Below are 23,064 nucleotides of genomic sequence, written 5' to 3' on the forward strand. Positions count from 1 at the left end.
CATTAATGTTAGTGTTCTGTAATAAGTAATTATAATTCATAGTTTATTATGGTAACAAGAAAAATAAAAGGAAAATTCAAAAATCGTGGGATGCCTCCCAGATTGAAAAACTCTAGTCACTTCAAATAGTCCTGGCCATCGGGAGCGAAGCTTCCCTTGCAACGACGCCAAAAACTTGATGCCTTACACAAGTGTACGGAATTATCGAAGTAATACATAAGATTATCAAACCACAAAGACAAATAATTAATATACTGCTATGTACTATTGCTATGTAAATCTAAAGCTATTGATAAGAATTTTGGAGAGAAAAGACTAAATTAGACTAGTTTAAAAATAAATAGAAGGGCGGAGGCCAGAATGCGGCTCTCGTCAACCTACAATGCTCGCAAAAGTCGTTTTATTCAACATCTAAATTAGGATAATATTTTCTCCTAATAAAATAATTAATTTAAATGCAACGTTCGCTTTCGCGCAGCCGAAACTGAGTTTTATCCCAAACTTTATAATGTCCCTTTCGCGGTTTAACGTGTTAAAGTGTAAAACTTGTATTTATGAAAATTAATTACTTTTGATTAATTGAAAAGTTGTTTTAGGTGAAAAATAAGTCTAAAGGTGTTACAGACTTTCGCTCGCCTAACACCAGTGTTTAAGCTCGTAAACACATGCTTTCTCTAAATTAACGCTTTCGCGGTAAATATTTTCAATTAAAAACAATGTAAAAATCAGTCCCAAAAAAAATCCCAATTTAATCATAATTTTTACGACTTAATTGCGAGCACCGTTGACATGACGGTCTTCACATTCTTAACTCTAATGATTTAGCCGAACATATCTAATGTAAAAATAATAAAAGTAACACACACAGACAAAGAGAGAGAGAGAGAGAGAGAGAGAGAGAGAGAGAGAGAGAGAGAGAGAGAGAGAGAGAGAGAGAGAGAGAGAGAGAGAGAGAGAGAGAGAGAGAGAGAGAGAGAGAGAGAGAGAGAGAGAGAGAGAGAGAGAGAGAGAGAGAGAGAGAATGAAAAACGGACGTAAACGAAATAAGAACATGTAATGCAAAACTAGTACAACAAAAGACTGAAATTAGACTTAAAAAATTATGTCGGCAGGATAAAATAGTAAACGATCCAAAAGTGTAGGAATTTCTCCAAAAACTGACTTCTAATGTGCACTTTTCACAAAGCGTGAAAAAATAAGTGCTTTTACAGATGTGATTATTTCTGCCTAATATATACTAAAAACTTGAATACTGAAAATGAAAAACTAAAACCTATTTATAGAGTTAAAATTTGGTAGAAAGTATCCTCAAATCGTGTAGAATTAGTGGAGAAAACTATGGACGTGGGGAGAGAATGCATTCAAAGAAATGGATATTTTTTTGGCTTTGATGTTCATGGCGGACTCCATGAGTGTAAATGGTCTTGAACGTGGCTTTTTGGAGGTCATGACGGACGCCATGCCCCCATGGAGAACACCATGAACCTTAAATTCAATTCTTTGACTTTTTTATTCATTTCTAGTGGCACCCACGTCATGGCAAGCATCATGGTGAGTGCAATGGGTGCAAAGTCTTCATAAATTATCAGTTTTCGTTGTTTTCGTCCTATTTTCTCGCGTACATACTCCTATATGTTAAATACCTGAAATCAACACAAACTACCAGCATAACACAATTAAAAGACAACAAAACAACATTAAATACTACGTGAGTCGAGTCGGAAAATGTGATATAGTTTGTGGTTATCAAACCATAACTATCCCTAAGAACAATAAGGTTCACAATGGGTCGGTTAACTACTAAAACCAACATTTGGCATTTCTGGGCTACTATCTTAGTGCGAGATGAAGCGTCACTCGTCACCACCAAGTATGTCGAAATTTTTTCCAGGATCATCTCTCATCTTTGCCGTGACTGAATCAAGGAAGAGAAAGCAACAAACTATAAACAAGGAGAGAAATGTACCTAAAAGAGCTTAAAACTGATGATGTAGTTAAGACAATGGGTATTTTCGAGGGTGCGATGAGTCAAGAAAATTCAGAATCCAAAGAAGGAAAAGAGGGATAAGACAGGAATCACGAGTGCTTAGGGAGAAATAATCAGAATTTGTAAAAGATTATAATTTGCGCAAAGAGTTTAAGCGAGGTTAGGAAGGTGAATTGACCTTTATATATTTAGCTGAGGCATGTAAATCAATGGACCTAAATATAAAAAAAATGGACAGATGAAAAACAACATTTGGATTTCCCTCGAGATTGTAACGTCACTCGAGTACACTTGGCATCCTAAAAGGAAGCACTACACCGTAGTCTAAGGAACTAGGGTCATGTTTAAGAACAATTATGCGAGACATTTCAATGCTAAAACTACCATTTAATGCGTTTGTTTCCAAGATCATCCATGTTGGATCCGAAGTCTTTTCGCTTGTCCAAGCAGTGAACCCGACACGAAAAGCCCAACCTAGTTTTCTGAAAGACATCTCATTGTTACACCACGACAAATCTTAGAGGGAAATTGTTCTAGGCTGGCCGCATGCCCACAATAGAAAGGCATAACCATTAATCCAAAATCACTCTACTAAGGCATTGAAGATACAATGTAACCCTGACCTAAAGCCCCACACGAGATCCATGCCAAGGAATGCTACCTATCGTTAGATGTCATTAGGTGACCTTCCACATTTCTTGTCGAAAAAATGGGATGTCCATAACCGTCCCTCATATACAAGGTATCCCATATGAAACCCGAGGTATTCTCTGAACCATAACCCACATTTTACTCTTCAATCTTTTACTAGTTTGAACGTTAGAGTACTAATCATATAGGTCCAAACCACGTTGTTGCATCAATGATCTATTTCACTGTATCAAAATTCTACTTCATCGTTTCACCAAATATTTCCCACTCTAACTAAACAATTTAAATTTTTTCAAATATATACTATAACTCACTTTATATTAACAATTAATTAACATGTGCATTTGCACCAAATTTTAACTAGTAATATTATTATTATTATTATTATTATTATTATTATTATTATTATTATTATTATTATTATTATTATTATTATTATTATTATTATTATTATTATTATTATTATGAGGTTAATGATAGTATTCTGTAAAATAATTTTACACAATTATTTAATTGAGATTCATCAATAAACTATGTCATATAATTTTTTTTTTTAAAATAACGATGTGACTTGACACATAACATCGTCGTGATTGGTTAACACGGTAAAATTATTTTACATTGTCAGCGCATATTTTTTTCCTCTATTATTATTATTATTATTATTATTATTATTATAAGAATTTAATTCACATAGACCCGACTGTCGATTTTTTATAGAGAAAAGGGTTCATGCACCGACAGTGTAAAATATTTTAGCACTGTCAATCAATCACCACCATGTATACAATTAAAACATTTTTTTACTAAAAAAACTTTAATGACATGGTATATTGATGATTCTCTATAGAATGACAATGTAAAAGTATTTTACAGAGTATGTATCGTTTAACTCTTATTTATAACTATTTAATTTTTATAAATATTTGACTTTTACTTTAATCTAAAGAGTTTAAAGGTAATGCACTGATAATTAATGTAAACTAACTTTACAAATACAACCAATCAAAATATTTACATTTGTCATGTCATATAAATTTTTTTAAATTAAAATTGTGTTTTAATTAGAAACATGGTTATGATTGATTGACAATATAAAAATAATTTTCACTTTTGTTTCATATCTAATCTAAAATATAGGTTGAAATACATGTAAACATTTTGAGGCTATATATACTACATAACAATTAATATTATTTTAATTGGTAAACAAATGGATATTCTTTTCTAAAACTCTAATAATCTCTCATAATTATAAACTCTCAATTTTATATTTTAAAAAATATTCTTTTTTAATAGAAAATTGGATCTACCCCTTTTTTATTCAAACCATTTTATACTAACTTCCTTTCACGTGGATGAATATGGGAATTTTTTTTTAATATCCACTTTTTTAAAAAAAAATTCAAAAATAACCAAGTTTTCAAAAAAATTACCAAAATGACTTTTTTTTTTTAAAAAAACAACACGTTGTCGCCAGGGGGGTGGCGACAACGTTTAGCCCAAAGCATTGTCGCCAGTGGGCCTGGCGCTTACGTTCAGAATTCAGGTGTTGTCGCCACCCCCCCGGCGACAACACCCCCCCTTATTTTATTTTTTTCATTTTTTATGTTATTTATTTTATTTACTATATTTTCTCCATTATTTTTTTATATTATTTTTTTCAACTATTTTTTCAACATTATTTTTTTAGTTTTTTTTTTTTTGGTAATTTTTTTCCATTATTTTTTTTAACTATTTTTTTATATTATTTTTTTAGTTGCATCCAGCTGTCCCGGTCGCCTCCTTGGGTGGCGACAACACTTAATATTTGTGCCTATATATAGCAGCTCATCATGCAATCATTCTTCATTATTTTCTCTTTCAATTTTTCCATTTTCACTTCACATTATTGATCATGTCTCGTATAAGGCCGCCGTCATGGGAACGAACATCATCCAGCCGTCCCGTGCCGGCGCCGGAATACAAGAGATGTTATGGTCATATAATTTTTTCCCCGGCCAAACCTCCTATGGCGGTGACGTTTTGGAACATCCGCGACTTCAACAACCTGAAGCAGACTCTTATGGCACAGTTAGAAGGGGAGTACAGTCCCGGCGAAGAAATAAAAAGGATTCAGAGGCTTAGAACAAGGGTGTCGCTTAGGACCGGAGAGATGATCCATTGGTGGGTTGATGTGAAAACCGACCATGATACTGAACAAATAATGGACGGAACAGACGACATTGTTTTAATCGCTATAATTTCCTAGATTTTATTTGTTTGTTGTGTTATTTGTTGTGTTGTTGTGTTTTTAGGTAAAAAGTTATTTATAGGCCTAATGTTTGTTGTTTGTTGTGTTGTTTGTTGTGCTGTTGTAATCCATCTAATTAATGAAAATAAGTCCATTTCATTGAAAAAGTAAATCACAAATATCATTGCAACTAAAAACTATGTTGTGGAGCTAGATCCACGACTGGGACATTTGTTCCTATTATGTCCTACCTCACGACATATACTACACTTCCTCTGCATTTTTTCAGTGGTGTCCATCTCGGTTCTAATACGTCTGCTGTTTGGTCCACCACTTTTATTCCGTCGCATTAAATCGTTATGCCAAACTGTTTCCCCCTCGTACACAGGCCAATATGCCTCCATTGCTACCACCGGAAAGTAATTGTCGTATACGTTGAGCAACGTTGATACCTTGTAAATTTCTGATACCAAAGATAATGCATCAAAGTGAGTATGTGAACATGCTGCAAGGACATGGGAGCAAGGCATGCGATATGCTTGAAATTGGCCACAGTCGCACCAACGACCTGGGATATCGACGCGATACTCTTGTCGTGGAAGCCCCTGGTTGTGGTCAATTGTTTCTTTTACACTGAAGGTGTGGCCATGGCGGTCGAACTCGGTCACTCGATGAGTGTTACCCTTGGCAGATTCTTGTTGTATATATTTCATGCAGACATTGCTGTATACCTGTTGTGTTTGTAACACTGAATTCCACCGCTTACCTCTTGTGGCGAACAAAGTTGCCATCCTAAAATACGTAGCACTAACCAAGGCAGTTACAGGTAGGTTTCGTATGCCTTTGAAAACCCCGTTCATTGATTCCACAAGATTTGTAGTCATGTGGCCCAACCTAGCCCCATCGTCGTATGACCTAGTCCATCTCGCTCTGTCAATGCTGTCAATCCACCTCCCTGCATCTGGATTTGTCAATGCTATTTCTCGGCGGTAGTATTGAAATCCAGGTTGGTTTAAGGCATACCCCGCGTTCACCAAGTGGTTCTTCAAAAATTTATCTTTGATCTCTCTCATAAAATTTTGTGCTATATGCCTAATACAGTAGACATGCTTTGACGGGGGGTTGTGCCAACCATTTGCCGGATTGTTGTATGCGCTATCAATAGAAGCGTGCCTGTCCGAAATCAAACAAAGATTAGGTTGTGGAGCAACTCTAGCTCGGAGATTCTTCAGAAAGAAAATCCATGCAGCAGCTGTTTCTCCTTCTACCAGAGCAAAGGCTATTGGAAGAATGTTGCTGTTTCCATCCTGCGCGACTGCCATCAGCAATGTTCCCTTGTATTTCCCATACAACCAGGTTCCATCAATTTGAATTATCGGCTTGCAAAAACCAAAACCGATGATGCATGGTCGAAACGCCCAGAACAGTCTATGGAAGATCCCATTACCTTGGAGAGGGGTTCCGTCTTGGGATTGTGTCGGCAGTGTCTCCAATATAGTAACAGTCCCAGGTGAATACAATTGCAGTGCAGCCAGGTAGCGAGGAAGTCGTTGGTATGATTCCTCCCAATTGCCGTAGACTTTTTCAATTGCTTTCTGCTTCGCCAACCAAGCCTTTCTGTACGAAGGTCTGTACTTGAACACAAAAATGCAATGGGAAATAATTGTCTTCACCTTCAGTGATGGGTCAGTTTCGACGAGAGGAATGATGGTATGACATATCATGTCATGACTGAGTTTTCGATGATCTTGCGCCATATTTGTGTTGACGCAAGTGTGGCCTTGAGATATCGAACGTATCACCCACACATTAAATTTCTTTCGGAATGATGCCTTCAGCATGTATCCACACTCCGGGTTTTTGCACACAATAGTGACTCTCTCTGGATTTGAGCGATTAGCTTTAAAATCAACACAATTTGCTAAGTGCCAATTTTTTATAGCTAACATACAATCATCCTTCAAACGAAACGTGTCACCCTCTTTTAACTCCTCGTCTGACCTCATATATGGATTGTAGAACATATCGGATGATGGCTCGTCCTCTCCCAAATTAAGTGTTGTGAAATGTGCTGGAGGCGAATATGCATGTGTATCCGGTACTGTATCCGGTGCTGGAACTTGTTCGTCATCTTCGGAAGAATGGTTCACCAACTCATCAACGACATCTTCTATTTCAGTTTCTTCGTCAATGACATCTTCGGGCTGTTGTTCGTCATCAACAACAGGATCAATAACCTGTGACTGAATATTTTGTGAAGGAACAATTTGTTCAACCACTATGTACAGTTCCAGATAATCATAACCAAAATACTCATGGGTAAGGAACATGTTTTGAACCTCTATGTCAGTTATTATCTGTGATTGATAAAACTTGACTGAGTTGTTAGGTTCAACTAAGGGTTGTTGGTAAAATATTTGAGAGACTGGTTCTCTGATTTTGGATTCGATTTTCCTTTTTAGATAAGAGAAATACGCTTGTCTATTTAGAGCAAAACGTGTTGAGTTAGTGTTTCTAAATAGAAAACCGTTTGTGTCGCAGTGGTAAGTCTCACCGTTCATATGAACCCGAACTTTGTATTGCGAGGTGGATGCCATAATTTTGATATGTGTTTGTGAGGAATATCTGGGATGAATGTTTGTGAAGTCTATGTGTGAAAGAATAAATGTTTGTGAGAAATGTGTTGTGAAGTTTATGTGAGAAACGTGGTTCATATAATATATGCAAGAATGCATGCAATAATGCAAGAATCAAACATGACAAGACTAATGCATGCCATAATGGAATCTCGTCCCCAACTCTTACACAAGCATGCATGCAAGAATACACGCAATACAAAGTCTGAAACAAATAAATGTGGCAAGACTAATGCATGCCACAATGGAATCTCGTCCCCACCTCTTACACAAGCATGCATGCAAGAATACACGCAATACAAAGTCTGAAACAAATAAATGTGACAAGACTAATGCATGCCACAATGGAATCTCGTCCCCACCTCTTACACAAGCATGCATGCAAGAATACATGCAATACAAAGTCTGAAACAAATAAATGTAACAAGACTAATGCATGCAGGCTAGGGAATCTCTTACACACATATGCATTTATGGCAGTCGCCAAAGGGGGTGGTGACAATATTGATTTTTAAGAGTTGTCGCCAAAGGGGGTGACGACAACATTGATTTTTAAGAGTTGTCGCCAATGGGAGTGGCGACAACATTGATTTTTAAGAGTTGTCGCCAACGGGGGTGGCGACTTGCTTCGTGTTAAGTGTTCAACCGTAGCATGCACTTGTCTTGTCACATTTAATTGTTTCAGACGATTATTGCACCAAACACATTTAATTGTGTTTCGTTTTGGCTATAAATAGGTTCCCAAACTTGTTCATTTTCTTCATCACCAAACAACTATCATCAGAGCAACTTTCATCAGAACAACTAGTTTTCATCATCAACAAAAATGTCTCTCCTAATAATGGGTTAAGAGCATCGAGGAACCATTGCAAACATCGCCGATTATGTAAGTTTGAGTAAATTCAATTTTTTTATGTTCTAAACACTTAAATTTTTTAATTAAATTTACTAATTTCAAACATTCAAATACTTATGGTTCATCGTTTTTTTATAGGATATCACGAGATTTAGGACCCGTGCGGGACCGATAAATGCTCCAGACCCTTGGATTGTGCCTTATCTTGAGCGTGCGGGGTTTGGGAAGGTAATGAACTTAATACGTACCTCAATCGATATGAAGTTTATATTAGCATTGTGTGAGCGCTGGAGGCCTGAGACCCATACTTTTTACTTTCCAATGGGTGAATGTACCGTCACTCTAGAGGACGTGTACATGTTGTTGGGTCTCAACACAAATGGAAAAGCTGTGTTTGGAAATGTCCAACAACCAAACGCTCTATGCGTCGAATTGTTGGGTGTTGATTTAATAGAGGGTGAGGGGCGACAAAGAGGTAGGGGCCAAGGTATAAAGCTTGCTGCCCTTCAACAAGCTTATCAAGGCCTTGAGTTGAATCAAGGCTCTAGCGAAGAAAGTAAACTACAAAAAACTAGAATGTATATTATGTTGTTATTTGGTAGGTTTCTATTTCCCGAAGGCACGGGGAATAGTTTTAATTTTATGTACTTGTGTCTACTTGAGGACATTGATGCAATTAAGACGTATAGTTGGGGTTCAGCGGTGTTGGCATACCTCTATAGCTCTTTGTGCAAATGTGCAAAAAGGGATAGTTGTACATTTAGTGGATGTGCATTCTTGCTACAAACATGGGGATGGTGGAGAATGCCGGTATTAGCCCCTGAAAATCCGCACATTTACGTCTTCCCTTACGCGTCAAGGTAACTTAATGATCTTATTTTAATTAGTGCATTTTTTTCCATTATTAATTGTAACTATATTGATTTTTATTTTTGAATGTGTTTAGGTTTAATGCAACCGGGATGGACTACAACAATACGCCAGTAAACAAAATCATTTTTTACCGCCAACTATTGGATCGATTAAGACCCCAAGATGTAATACCACTAAAAATTTTCATCTTCTAAATATATTTGTAAAATTAACTATCTTATATAATTTGAAATTAATTTTTTTTTGTTGCAGTTTATTTGGAGACCTTACTTGGGTTTGGACCACGTACCCGACCCTAAAGAGGCGGCTGTTTGGACAGCAAAATCACCCATCATACGGTTCACCACTGTGGAGATGCACCCAAGTGACCGTGTGAAGCTCCAATTCGGCATGCATCAAGGTATCCCTGACCCCCCTGAGCCTGACTCTTTGGGACGTTGGCATCTGGCGAAGGTTAGCGAACAGTGGTATGTAGAAAATTGGAAGACGTTTGCTAGAGATCAGCGTAAAATATGGGCTAAACATTCCACCACTGTTTTACAATTTCCTGTGGCGCCGGAAGAAATGAAACCAACGCCTGAATATGTCAACTGGTACAGATCGGTCACAGATCCCGAAATGATTGTGTCTGCCCCTTTCTATTTGGCTGACACGCGAGAACAACAACCATATTTTGGAGGACAACAACAACCACATATTTTCCAACAACAACAGCAACAACAAAATTTTCAGCGAGAACAACCACCACCATATTTCCAACATCATCAACCACCACCAAATTACCAACAACAAAATTACCCACCACCACAACAACAACAACAACAAAATTACCACCACCAACCAATCCACCAACAAACACCTATTTACCAACAACAACAACAACAACAATCCCAACAATACCACCACCAACAACCATCCCAAAGTCAACCACAAAATCAATCCCACCACCTACACTTCCAAGAACTCCATGTGGGTAGCTCTTCCAGATCACACTTCCAAGACCTCCATGGGGGGAGTTCTTCCAGATCACCACCACTAACCCCCGACATAGGCATACAAGAAGAATACCCGCCATACAACACATTCGACCAACCAACATCACAATACCCTAGCCAACCATTGAACTTCAATACACCACCACAACCAATCTATTTTAACCAAACCGAATCCACCACCAACTTCCAAAATCCAAACTTCCAGGCCGCACTCACTAGGAGAAATTTCAACCCACCTAGACAAAGCTTTGACGCTGTTGCACCCCAAAATTTGCCCACCTAATTTTATTTCTAATTGGCTTAAGCCGCACATTTCATTTGCATGTATCCATTAGGTCATTAACATATCATGAATCATTTAATCAATAATATGGACATGGGATCAAGGATCTTGTCATTTTCTCAATTACTTATTGATTGTAGTACAAGGTAATTTGAATTGGAGATTTAATTTAGGTTTTCATTGAGAATTAAAATGGGAATGTAAAAGTCACTCAAGGCTTTTATTGATCTTATCCATCAAAGTCCACCAAAATCCAAAATGGCTCATGCTCATCCAATGGAATAGTTCTACAAGACCAAACTTCTTCATTTAATTCCAATTCAACATACGGTCATCATTCAAAAAGAAAACTTAAGATCATAATTCATTCTTTGTGTTATTAGGAAGCTTAAGTTGATAGCTCATTCAAGATTCAACCATTCATAAGACATTATCAAGTTTCATTCAAAGTCATTCTCAGAGTGGTGCATTACATAATGAAGACTCTAGAATTCCAAGCTTCTACAAAATCTATGGTACAACTTCAAGTGTCATTCACATTAAAAAGAAAAAAGGAAAGTCAGGTGGAAAGAAAGACGCCTTTCAATTAGAATTATACAGATTCACAAGTGTTTTACATCTAAGTTACACAAGATTCTAATGGTGCTATCTTAAACCTATGCTTCAATCAAACAGTTTGCTGCCCGATACATATGTATGTATATGCAGTTGTGTTCTCAGCTCCACCAAAGATGTAAAGATTTTGTACCAAGTCTGATTTAAGGCCTTCTCCAAAGTATTCCTTTCCGGAAAATCTGATGCATACTAAAGCTCCGGCAAACTCGCCGGTAAACAATGCATGCCACCAATTCAAGCGCAAATCAGAACCTGCATATCAAAACAAGAAAAGCAATTTCAGTCCAAAGGCGCACAAACTCGGAACAACTCAATTGCTAAAAATACATAGTCATCCCTGCACAGGACATCAAGAAATCATAACACCATTCATCCATACATTATTACCAAATTCATACCAGATGTATATTCAATTCAAAACCAAACAGAACCTACCATTTTGTAACCATCTTAACATACCTCATCAACTAACAGCCAAATATCTTTTAGTATTCAAACTAGCTGCTGTCAACAACAGAAAACCAAATACAATCCAAACCTCTATAATATTTAACTTCCAAACAGAAGATAACAAACCTTTACTAAATATCAGCAACTAACCTTCTTCAGAATTCTAACCTTTTAACTTTCCTAACACCTAACAAATTCCTAACAGATTCTTTACAACACCCTAACTGTTATAACTAACTTTTGTAACCCCTTTCTAACAACCTAGGCAATCTCCTAACAGCATAACAGTTTGTAACTAACTTCTCAACAGATTCCTAACAGAATTCTAACTGAATCATAACAGAAAAATTGAGAAGAGTAACTAACCTGGAAACTCTATATAACTGGACTTTCACCCAGCTTCAAGTCTCCACTTCTCCACCATTTTCACACGCATCTTCACTTTCACAATCACACCATTCACCATCTCCACAATTCACATCAACGATTCTTCATTTTCAATTCATCATCTTCAGACCCTCTTCATTCTCGATCCCTTCACTGCCATAACCTTCGCAACTCGTCTTCACCATTTTTTCTTCTTCACTTCTTCACTTTCCCAGCAAATCATCATCTTCAATTCTCCACTCAGTTCCCATCTTCTTCATACTCTCGAATCCCCGATCAGAATCACCTTCTTCACCCATAAACACAATCGATAAGCTTTAACGAATCTGCAATCATCAACGCGGGAACGATCAACAACATAATAACTCAAAGAAAATCGAGAAAAGAGAAGACTCAGATCAGAGGTGAGTTTGAGGCGGAGAGAGACGGGAGTTTGATCGGATTTCGGAAGGGAAGTAATGGCGCTGTGTTGAGTTCCATCAGAGTATGACATCGCCGCCGTTTCGAACAAAGACGAAGAGGATTGATCGGAGTTGGCTCCGCCGTTTATGCGTCGGGAGAGGCGAAAAAGATTTCAATCCGAGAAGCTGAAACGTCACTTTTGGGTTTGACCTAATCCTTATTCATTCCTTTTTCTCCTTTTATTGTTTTAATTTGATTTTTCTTCTGATAATGATTAAAAATGAAATATTGCAAACCTTTGGGCCATGCGAGCTATGCACACCCCCAGTAGGCCCGTTGCATCCTTTTTGGCATTCAGAAATCTGTGAACAAAAAAAACGCCCTTTGGGCCTCTCTGTCTGGGCCCTGCGCCTGTGCTATGTGCACCATCATGTTCAATTCTGCACCCCCCTGATTCCATTTTATTTCAATTAACAAATTTAGTGTTTTTACTTAGATTCTTTTATGCTTCTTTTAGGTAATAAAAACTGATTTTTTTCCTATTAATTTTGAGATTTTAGTACATAGATTTCGGCATATAAAAATAATCAACAAAATATTAGTTTAGGCTTTTATTTTAATTCTCTTTGTTTGATTAGAATTCTTGTTTTTGTCATGTAAAAAAATCAATAAAAAATAGTATCTTTTAATTCATTTTGTGCAATATTCTGAATCATGTTTTGTACCATATTTTCAGGTGTTTATGTTAGCCATTTTACACTAATTTTTGTATCGTTATTTACTTGTGTTTTTACTTGTAATTTCGATCTCCGCTTATGCTTATATCTTCATGCCATTAGGATCTAGAAATCCCCTTTCATAACACTTAGGCTAGTTGTTCATTTTAGGCTAGTTTTCATTCTTTTCTTTTCAACTTTTAAAATACTTAATAAATATCGATGAAGATCATACCGCTACTATATTTCATAGTAGGAAAGAAATGATTGGGGTGTAGGCCCCGATGTATGTTCTTTCCTACTTAGCGGAGAAGAAATGATTGAGGTGTGAAGCCTCGATGTATTTCTTAACCGTTGTTTAGAGAAACGATCGTGGTGTAGGCCTCGATGTGCATTCTCTAAATATTCACAAAAGAACTCTTTTTGTATCTCCCTTACTTAGCGGAGAAGAAATGATTGAGGTGTGAAACCTCGATGTATTTCCTAACCGTTATTTGGAGAAACGATTGTGGCGTAGGCCTCGATGTGTGTTCTCTAAATATGCAAAACAAAACTCTTTTTGGTATGATCTAAGTCACAAATTAATTTCCCTTAAAAGACACCTAAACAAAAACACTTCAAAATATCTAATAAAGGCTCAGAGCTAATCAAAGTGAGGAAGTGATGCGATGCCTTGTAGTAGGTTTTCGTCCATCATGGAATCACACATAAAAAACACAAACCAATCTCTTTTTCTCTCTTGCCTCCGAGGCATTCTTTCTCTTGCCTTCAGGGCATTCTTTCTCATTAATCGGACACGTTATTTCCGCTCCATTCCCAGCTTAAGACTCCAGAGGTCGAGCAGCGGAGTGCGAATGTAACTGTTCAACTAAAAAACACAAAAACAAACAAAAACTAAAGAGCCGAACTACGGCGCTCTGATTCCTGAAAAGGATACGTAGGCATTGGGTCGCGGGGCCTAAGCGAGCACAACTATTTATAAACCTTATTTTCCCCGTGTTTCTTTTCTTTCATTTGCATGCATTCCCTTAGTAATTAAGCTTTAGATTTACACACCCTTTAGATAGCAACAAACATAGGTGGATACCATCGAGTACGATGGGCGTGAGGGGTGCTAATACCTTCCCCTTGCGTAACCGACTTCTTACCCTATCTCTGGTCGAAAGACCTCGTTCTTATTCGTTTTAGGTTTGCTAGCGTTCCTTTCCTTTTAGGATAGATATGTTAGTGGCGACTCTGTTTATATTTCGCGAGCGTGCGACAGCTGGCGACTCTGCTGGGGATCTAGCTTAGTCGATCCTAGCTTGTGTTTGCTTTCTTTGGGTGTTCATTTATTGATTTATTGCTTTATTGCTTTACTTCTTTATGCCTCGCATATCATGACTATTTATTGCTTGCATATCATGTTTATTTTCTCGCATCCTGGACTATATTATGGGTCCCCGTGGGGGCCACATATTTTCTATGTTTGCAGGTTGGGTGGGATTTCTATGAGGTAAAAGGCCCAATACCCAGGCCAGAGTGATACCTTAGGAACTAGGAATAGAGTGGCCATGACGGACAGAAGACGTATGTCTGATTGATCCGATCATGTATCCACGGACAGAGCTTGGTTGAACGAGGCAATATCGTATGATAGCGCCTACTTTCAATCCTCTGTTGGCTTCTTGACCTACCATATACTAGATCCTACCTGTGAGAGGGGTTGGGAATTTTTGTTTTGCAGGAAAACAAGCCTCCATCCCACCCTATGCCCGTTCAGACTACCTATCATAATCAACGTCGAATCTCTGAATCTGGAGGGTCCGACCTTATGTGACTTATGCAAGGTTATCTATCAGAATCAACGTCGAACCTCTGAATCTGGAGGATTCGACCACCCTTGACTTATACACAAGCTATTTATTCAGAAAGCAACGTCGAACCTCTGAATCTGGAGGATTCGACCATATCTTATTGATCATGAGAAGCTGTTATCCAAGAGGCCTTGATCCTTGATCCAGATTTATGATACATTTGCATCTTCATTAACATTTTTACATTCATGCATGTGCATCCATGGTTACCAAGACTCTTACCACTCTTCCTCTCCATCAGATCAGTCAAAACGATTCCTCCACACCGATATCTGACAAGAGCTCACAGAAGAAGAATCATGGAGAACTATGAACAAGATCAGGCTGCCATTAGAGAAGAGATGGATCAAATGAAAACTAAGGTCGATGCTATCCTGGAAGCTATCCAAGCCTTGCGAACTGAAAGGGTTCCTGCTACACAAGAGATTCCCGTTGTTGGTAACCAAGCTGCTGCTAGCCAACTTGAGGTCGTTCCACCTTCTTCTAATCCACTTGAGTTTCAACCAAGGACTAATGCTACTCTTGGAATGCCATTTAGCTTCATGACTGTTGATACTCTTGGAGCTTCAAACCAAGGAGGACCTATGCCTGTAACTTCTGGAGTGCCAACTATGACTGGGCCTCCTTGCTCATTTCCTATTCCACCTCCTCATACAGAGATTCCTTATCCTGCTTTCTGTGGTCCTCAGTTTGCTAATCCAGAAATGCAAACAATACCAACTGCTGAAAGAGCTCGACCCGTTGAGAAATCTGCTGAGAAGTACAAAATCCTTGAGGAAAGAATTCGAGCCATTGAAGGATTTAGTGCCTATGGGATGGATGCTGAGGATATGTGTCTAGTTCCTAATCTGGTTGTCCCTCCTAAGTTCAAGACTCCCGACTTCCAGAAGTACAAGGGTTTGAGTTGTCCGAAGAGCCATATCATCATGTATTGTCGTAAGATGGCTTCTCACATCCACAACGACTCATTGCTCATTCACTGCTTCCAAGATAGCTTATCTGGGGCATCTCTGAACTGGTATATGAATCTGGAGCGTAATAGAATCCGATCTTGGAAGGATTTGTCTGATGCTTTCCTCAAGCAATATCAGTATAACATTGACATGGCACCGACTAGGTTGCAACTTCAAAATCAAGTGCAAAGGACCAATGAGACATTCAAAGAGTATGCTCAAAGGTGGAGAGAAATGGCTGCTCAAGTGAATCCACCACTTTCTGAATCCGAACTGGTCGACATGTTCATGAACACTCTTCAAGGACATTACTATGAGAGAATGGTTGGTAGTGTTTCTTCTGGTTTCTCCGATCTAGTCAGGATTGGTGAAAGAATTGAGAATGGTTTGAAAATTGGTAAGATCCAGAATCCCGCCAATGCTGCTGCTGCAAACCAATATGGGTACAAGAAACCTCAGGGTAACTTTGTCAAGAAGAAAGAAGGCGAGACCAGTGCCACCTATGCTCAAGATCAAGCTCCTTGCTATCGAGTGGCCGCCACTGCCCCTCAAGCTTATATGGCACCTGTTGGTCAACAACCTTGGGTCCCTTATCAACAATATGTCCAACAACAACAACAAGGTTTCCAACAACAAGGTTATCAGCAGAGACAAGGTCAACAGAGGCAGAATAGGCCTAAAAGGGTGTATGATCGTGTACCAATGACCTATAGCCAACTCCTCGCCGCCTTGCTTGATCAAAAACTGATTCAATTAGCTGAAGCGAGGCCTCCTCCTGATCCTCTCCCTCCAAATTACAAGATTAATGCCAAGTGTGAATTCCACTCTGGAGGATCTGGTCACACCACTGAAGAGTGCAGAGTGCTCAAAGACAAGGTTCAGGATCTGCTTGATGCAAAGGAGATTACATTCACACCTGCGGCACCTAATGTGGTCAACAATCCCATGCCACCTCACAATGGAGCTTCCACCAGTGGAACATGAAGACTTTTATGTTTGTCAGAAAACATTTCATTTGCATTAGAATAAGGCCAGACTTGCCATTGTATAGGTTTCTTTAGTATTTTCAATTGTACTACTTTTGTTGTTATCAAGTACTATCCATTGTAAGAAACTCATTCTGTTTGAATAAATAAAAATGTAATATACATGTTTTTCTCAAATCATTTCATCTTTGTCATTATGTTCATTGATACTTCACGCATTTGTCTTAAGCAACTAAAAAAGGAGAATGATGAAAATCAAAAACACATGAATCACTAATTGTATGCCTTTGGAACAAGATCCTGCTGACGATGTACAGGCATTGTTTCCATTCCTAAACACCGGAGTTATAAGGAAGTGAAACCCTCGTCAACCCCTTTGAGCCTAAGGAGTAGTAGTTTCTTTCAAAAATACAAAACCCTCAATCTTAACCAGGGGCAGGGTAGTCTTCAGTTAGTGCGACCGAGCGCTCAACTTTCAGGTATTCCATCAGAGGATCAATCATATCTTAGATCTCACAACAAAAAGGGAAGAGCACCATCCACAATGGATGTCTCCCGTTCACTAAGAAGAAGGCAGTCACAACATTTTCATCAAGTTAATCACCAAAGTCATACAACTTGTTCCCGAACGAGACAAAAAAGAATGAAAAGAAAGTTATGAATAAAATAAAAAAGGAAAACAATAGCCCGCTAAGTCAAAAAAAAAAGAAAGAAAAGCTTTGAAGCAAATGACTTAGGCAAAAATTAGGGCATATCCCGCTGGACAACGAAAACCAAAATCAAAAGAAACTTTTTGTCCAGGCAAAAGTTAGGGAAAGCAAAAAGACAAAAGCAAAAGAAAATTCCTCTAAGGGACAAGTTGTTATGACCATCAACAAAAGCGCCAAAAGGTGACTGCCACCTCCATCAAAGCTACAAAGGATCCTCATCCATCACAATCCTTCCTGAAAGATGAACACTCGTGTCAAACTAACTGAACGTAGGACTGGAGGACATCACGAAGAGGGGTGGGTTAAGTAGAACTTGAGCCTTTATCCTTTGTTTCTCAAACCGTGAACCCGGCCACGTTACAACCCTCAAAAGTCCTAATTGAAGCAAGGTTCGTTCCGAAAGCATACAAACTGTAAAAATCATGTCAAACTGACTCCTAATGTTGCTGCGTCATTTGTGCTAGTATCAGTACAACCTTTTGACAAATAAAACTCTTCTTTGAGATTAACATGTGCATTGCATTTCTCATTATCCTTTTCAAAACAGAATTGTCTCTAACTTGAAAGTAAGTACTTGATACCAAGGAAAGTTCAACATTGAAATCCCATCGAGTAATCTTACAAGGGCAAAGGTTGGTCACCCATTGAGCAAATCTCTGAAGAGTCCATCCGGTGGAACAATCCTTTTCAATCTGGGGCATTCATTTCTTAATCAACACTGGGGCAGACCATTACAATCTCCATGATTCAAGCATTATCAGAATTCTATCTCAAGAAATCATACACGCTGGGGCAAGCTAGTAACAATTCATCTCTTCATCTTCAATCAAGCGTCAGATATCAAGATAGGTGTCGAGAAGTCAAGCCAAACACCTCACCTTCACAAATTCTATCCTACAAGCAATGACCTTTCTATAAAGGCACTCTCCATCCATCCTTGGTGCCTTAGAAACAAATCATTCCGTTCATAGTCATGCATGCATCATGCATATCATCACATTCTCATTGGCATATCTCCCTCAATAATCCAATCATCAACAAATCAGGGGCATCCACCCCACCTTGATTCTCAAGCAGAGTTTCAGAACTCCACCTAATCTATTCCACACCAAGCAAAAACCCTGACAAATCCATCAGTACACTGCATATAGAATCCATCGCATTGCATCTCCAGAAGTGCACAAATAAATCAGACATTGCATATGAAGCATAAGCCAAGTTATTCATCAGATGAGTTCTCTACAAGCATTCAATTGATATTCCACTGGATCACTCAGAGTTACCATTGTGGTGTCATCTCCCAAAGTCAATCAGGTTCATCTTTCTTCAACCCAGAGTTGATGTTTTTGTGTTCAACCCAGAGTTGATTTGCCTTTCATCTTCCTAACCCAGAGTTAATTATCTTTTCCCTCTCACCCAGAGTTGACGGATATTTCTTAATTGTTTCTCCTTCACCACTCAACCCAGAGTTGACGGATGTCTCTTATTCAACCCAGAGTTGATCCTTGTCTTTCTTTCCCACTCAACCCAGAGTTGACGGTTATCCTTTATTCAACCCAGAGTTGATCCTTGTCTTTCTTTCCCACTCAACCCAGAGTTGACGGTTATTTCCTGTCCTTTCCCACTCAACCCAGAGTTGACGGCTTTCCTTTGCCTTTCCCACTCAACCCAGAGTTGACGGTTATCTTTATTCGACCTAGAGTTGATCCTCTCCTTTTCCCACTCACCCAGAGTTGACGGTTATTCTTTGTTCAATCTAGAATTGACTCCTTTCCCACTCAACCCAGAGTTGACGGTTATCCTTTATTCAACCTAGAGTTGACGGTTATCTTTTATCTTCTTTCAACCCAGAGTTGAACTACCTTCTCTCAACCCAGAATTGATGTCTATCTCTTGTTTTCAACCCAGAGTTGATGTTCTTAATTTCTATCTCAACCCAGAGTTGATGCCTATATCTTGTCCCATTAATACTGATTTCCCTTTCTATTCTCAACCCAGAGTTGATGTTTACATCTTGTCCAACCCAGAGTTGACTTCCCTTTATTCTTCGACCCAGAGTCGACCCATTTTTCTTTTTCAACCTAGAGTTGATATGAGTTCATTTCTGACCTAGAGTTAATATGTTCTATCCAAAGTTGACGCAATCTTCCTCATCGGAGTTGACATCATTTCTTCCCTAGTGGATCATATCTCATGAGGCAAATTTTCAGGTTCACTTGGTATTTAATCTTCTTCTACCTTGAATGTTCGAAAGGCTAGCGCCAATCTTACCTTCAAGTTCAAGACGATTAAATAGGGGCAGCTGTTGCACCCCAAAATTTGCCCACCTAATTTTATTTCTAATTGGCTTAAGCCGCACATTTCATTTGCATGTATCCATTAGGTCATTAACATATCATGAATCATTTAATCAATAATATGGACATGGGATCAAGGATCTTGTCATTTTCTCAATTACTTATTGATTGCAGTACAAGGTGATTTGAATTGGAGATTTAATTTAGGTTTTCATTGAGAATTAAAATGGGAATGTAAAAGTCACTCAAGGCTTTTATTGATCTTATCCATCAAAGTCCACCAAAATCCAAAATGGCTCATGCTCATCCAATGGAATAGTTCTACAAGACCAAACTTCTTCATTTAATTCCAATTCAACATACGGTCATCATTCAAAAAGAAAACTTAAGATCATAATTCATTCTTTGTGTTATTAGGAAGCTTAAGTTGATAGCTCATTCAAGATTCAACCATTCATAAGACATTATCAAGTTTCATTCAAAGTCATTCTCAAAGTGGTGCATTACATAATGAAGACTCTAGAATTCCAAGCTTCTACAAAATCTATGGTACAACTTCAAGTGTCATTCACATTAAAAAGAAAAAAGGAAAGTCAGGTGGAAAGAAAGACGCCTTTCAATTAGAATTATACAGATTCACAAGTGTTTTACATCTAAGTTACACAAGATTCTAATGGTGCTATCTTAAACCTATTCTTCAATCAAACAGTTTGCTGCCCGATACATATGTATGTATATGCAGTTGTGTTCTCAGCTCCACCAAAGATGTAAAGATTTTGTACCAAGTCTGATTTAAGGCCTTCTCCAAAGTATTCCTTTCCGGAAAATCTGATGCATACTAAAGCTCCGGCAAACTCGCCGGTAAACAATGCATGCCACCAATTCAAGCGCAAATCAGAACCTGCATATCAAAACAAGAAAAGCAATTTCAGTCCAAAGGCGCACAAACTCGGAACAACTCAATTGCTAAAAATACATAGTCAGCCCTGCACAGGACATCAAGAAATCATAACACCATTCATCCATACATTATTACCAAATTCATACCAGATGTATATTCAATTCAAAACCAAACAGAACCTACCATTTTGTAACCATCTTAACATACCTCATCAACTAACAGCCAAATATCTTTTAGTATTCAAACTAGCTGCTGTCAACAACAGAAAACCAAATACAATCCAAACCTCTATAATATTTAACTTCCAAACAGAAGATAACAAACCTTTACTAAATATCAGCAACTAACCTTCTTCAGAATTCTAACCTTTTAACTTTCCTAACACCTAACAAATTCCTAACAGATTCTTTACAACACCCTAACTGTTATAACTAACTTTTGTAACCCCTTTCTAACAACCTAGGCAATCTCCTAACAGCATAACAGTTTGTAACTAACTTCTCAACAGATTCCTAACAGAATTCTAACTGAATCATAACAGAAAAATTGAGAAGAGTAACTAACCTGGAAACTCTATATAACTGGACTTTCACCCAGCTTCAAGTCTCCACTTCTCCACCATTTTCACACGCATCTTCACTTTCACAATCACACCATTCACCATCTCCACAATTCACATCAACGATTCTTCATTTTCAATTCATCATCTTCAGACCCTCTTCATTCTCGATCCCTTCACTGCCATAACCTTCGCAACTCGTCTTCACCATTTTTTCTTCTTCACTTCTTCACTTTCCCAGCAAATCATCATCTTCAATTCTCCACTCAGTTCCCATCTTCTTCATACTCTCGAATCCCCGATCAGAATCACCTTCTTCACCCATAAACACAATCGATAAGCTTTAACGAATCTGCAATCATCAACGCGGGAACGATCAACAACATAATAACTCAAAGAAAATCGAGAAAAGAGAAGACTCAGATCAGAGGTGAGTTTGAGGCGGAGAGAGACGGGAGTTTGATCGGATTTCGGAAGGGAAGTAATGGCGCTGTGTTGAGTTCCATCAGAGTATGACATCGCCGCCGTTTCGAACAAAGACGAAGAGGATTGATCGGAGTTGGCTCCGCCGTTTATGCGTCGGGAGAGGCGAAAAAGATTTCAATCCGAGAAGCTGAAACGTCACTTTTGGGTTTGACCTAATCCTTATTCATTCCTTTTTCTCCTTTTATTGTTTTAATTTGATTTTTCTTCTGATAATGATTAAAAATGAAATATTGCAAACCTTTGGGCCATGCGAGCTATGCACACCCCCAGTAGGCCCGTTGCATCCTTTTTGGCATTCAGAAATCTGTGAACAAAAAAAACGCCCTTTGGGCCTCTCTGTCTGGGCCCTGCGCCTGTGCTATGTGCACCATCATGTTCAATTCTGCACCCCCCTGATTCCATTTTATTTCAATTAACAAATTTAGTGTTTTTACTTAGATTCTTTTATGCTTCTTTTAGGTAATAAAAACTGATTTTTTTCCTATTAATTTTGAGATTTTAGTACATAGATTTCGGCATATAAAAATAATCAACAAAATATTAGTTTAGGCTTTTATTTTAATTCTCTTTGTTTGATTAGAATTCTTGTTTTTGTCATGTAAAAAAATCAATAAAAAATAGTATCTTTTAATTCATTTTGTGCAATATTCTGAATCATGTTTTGTACCATATTTTCAGGTGTTTATGTTAGCCATTTTACACTAATTTTTGTATCGTTATTTACTTGTGTTTTTACTTGTAATTTCGATCTCCGCTTATGCTTATATCTTCATGCCATTAGGATCTAGAAATCCCCTTTCATAACACTTAGGCTAGTTGTTCATTTTAGGCTAGTTTTCATTCTTTTCTTTTCAACTTTTAAAATACTTAATAAATATCGATGAAGATCATACCGCTACTATATTTCATAGTAGGAAAGAAATGATTGGGGTGTAGGCCCCGATGTATGTTCTTTCCTACTTAGCGGAGAAGAAATGATTGAGGTGTGAAGCCTCGATGTATTTCTTAACCGTTGTTTAGAGAAACGATCGTGGTGTAGGCCTCGATGTGCATTCTCTAAATATTCACAAAAGAACTCTTTTTGTATCTCCCTTACTTAGCGGAGAAGAAATGATTGAGGTGTGAAACCTCGATGTATTTCCTAACCGTTATTTGGAGAAACGATTGTGGCGTAGGCCTCGATGTGTGTTCTCTAAATATGCAAAACAAAACTCTTTTTGGTATGATCTAAG

Source organism: Vicia villosa, linkage group LG2 (genome assembly GCF_029867415.1).
Source record: "Vicia villosa cultivar HV-30 ecotype Madison, WI linkage group LG2, Vvil1.0, whole genome shotgun sequence".
In the NCBI taxonomy this organism is placed as follows: domain Eukaryota; kingdom Viridiplantae; phylum Streptophyta; class Magnoliopsida; order Fabales; family Fabaceae; genus Vicia; species Vicia villosa.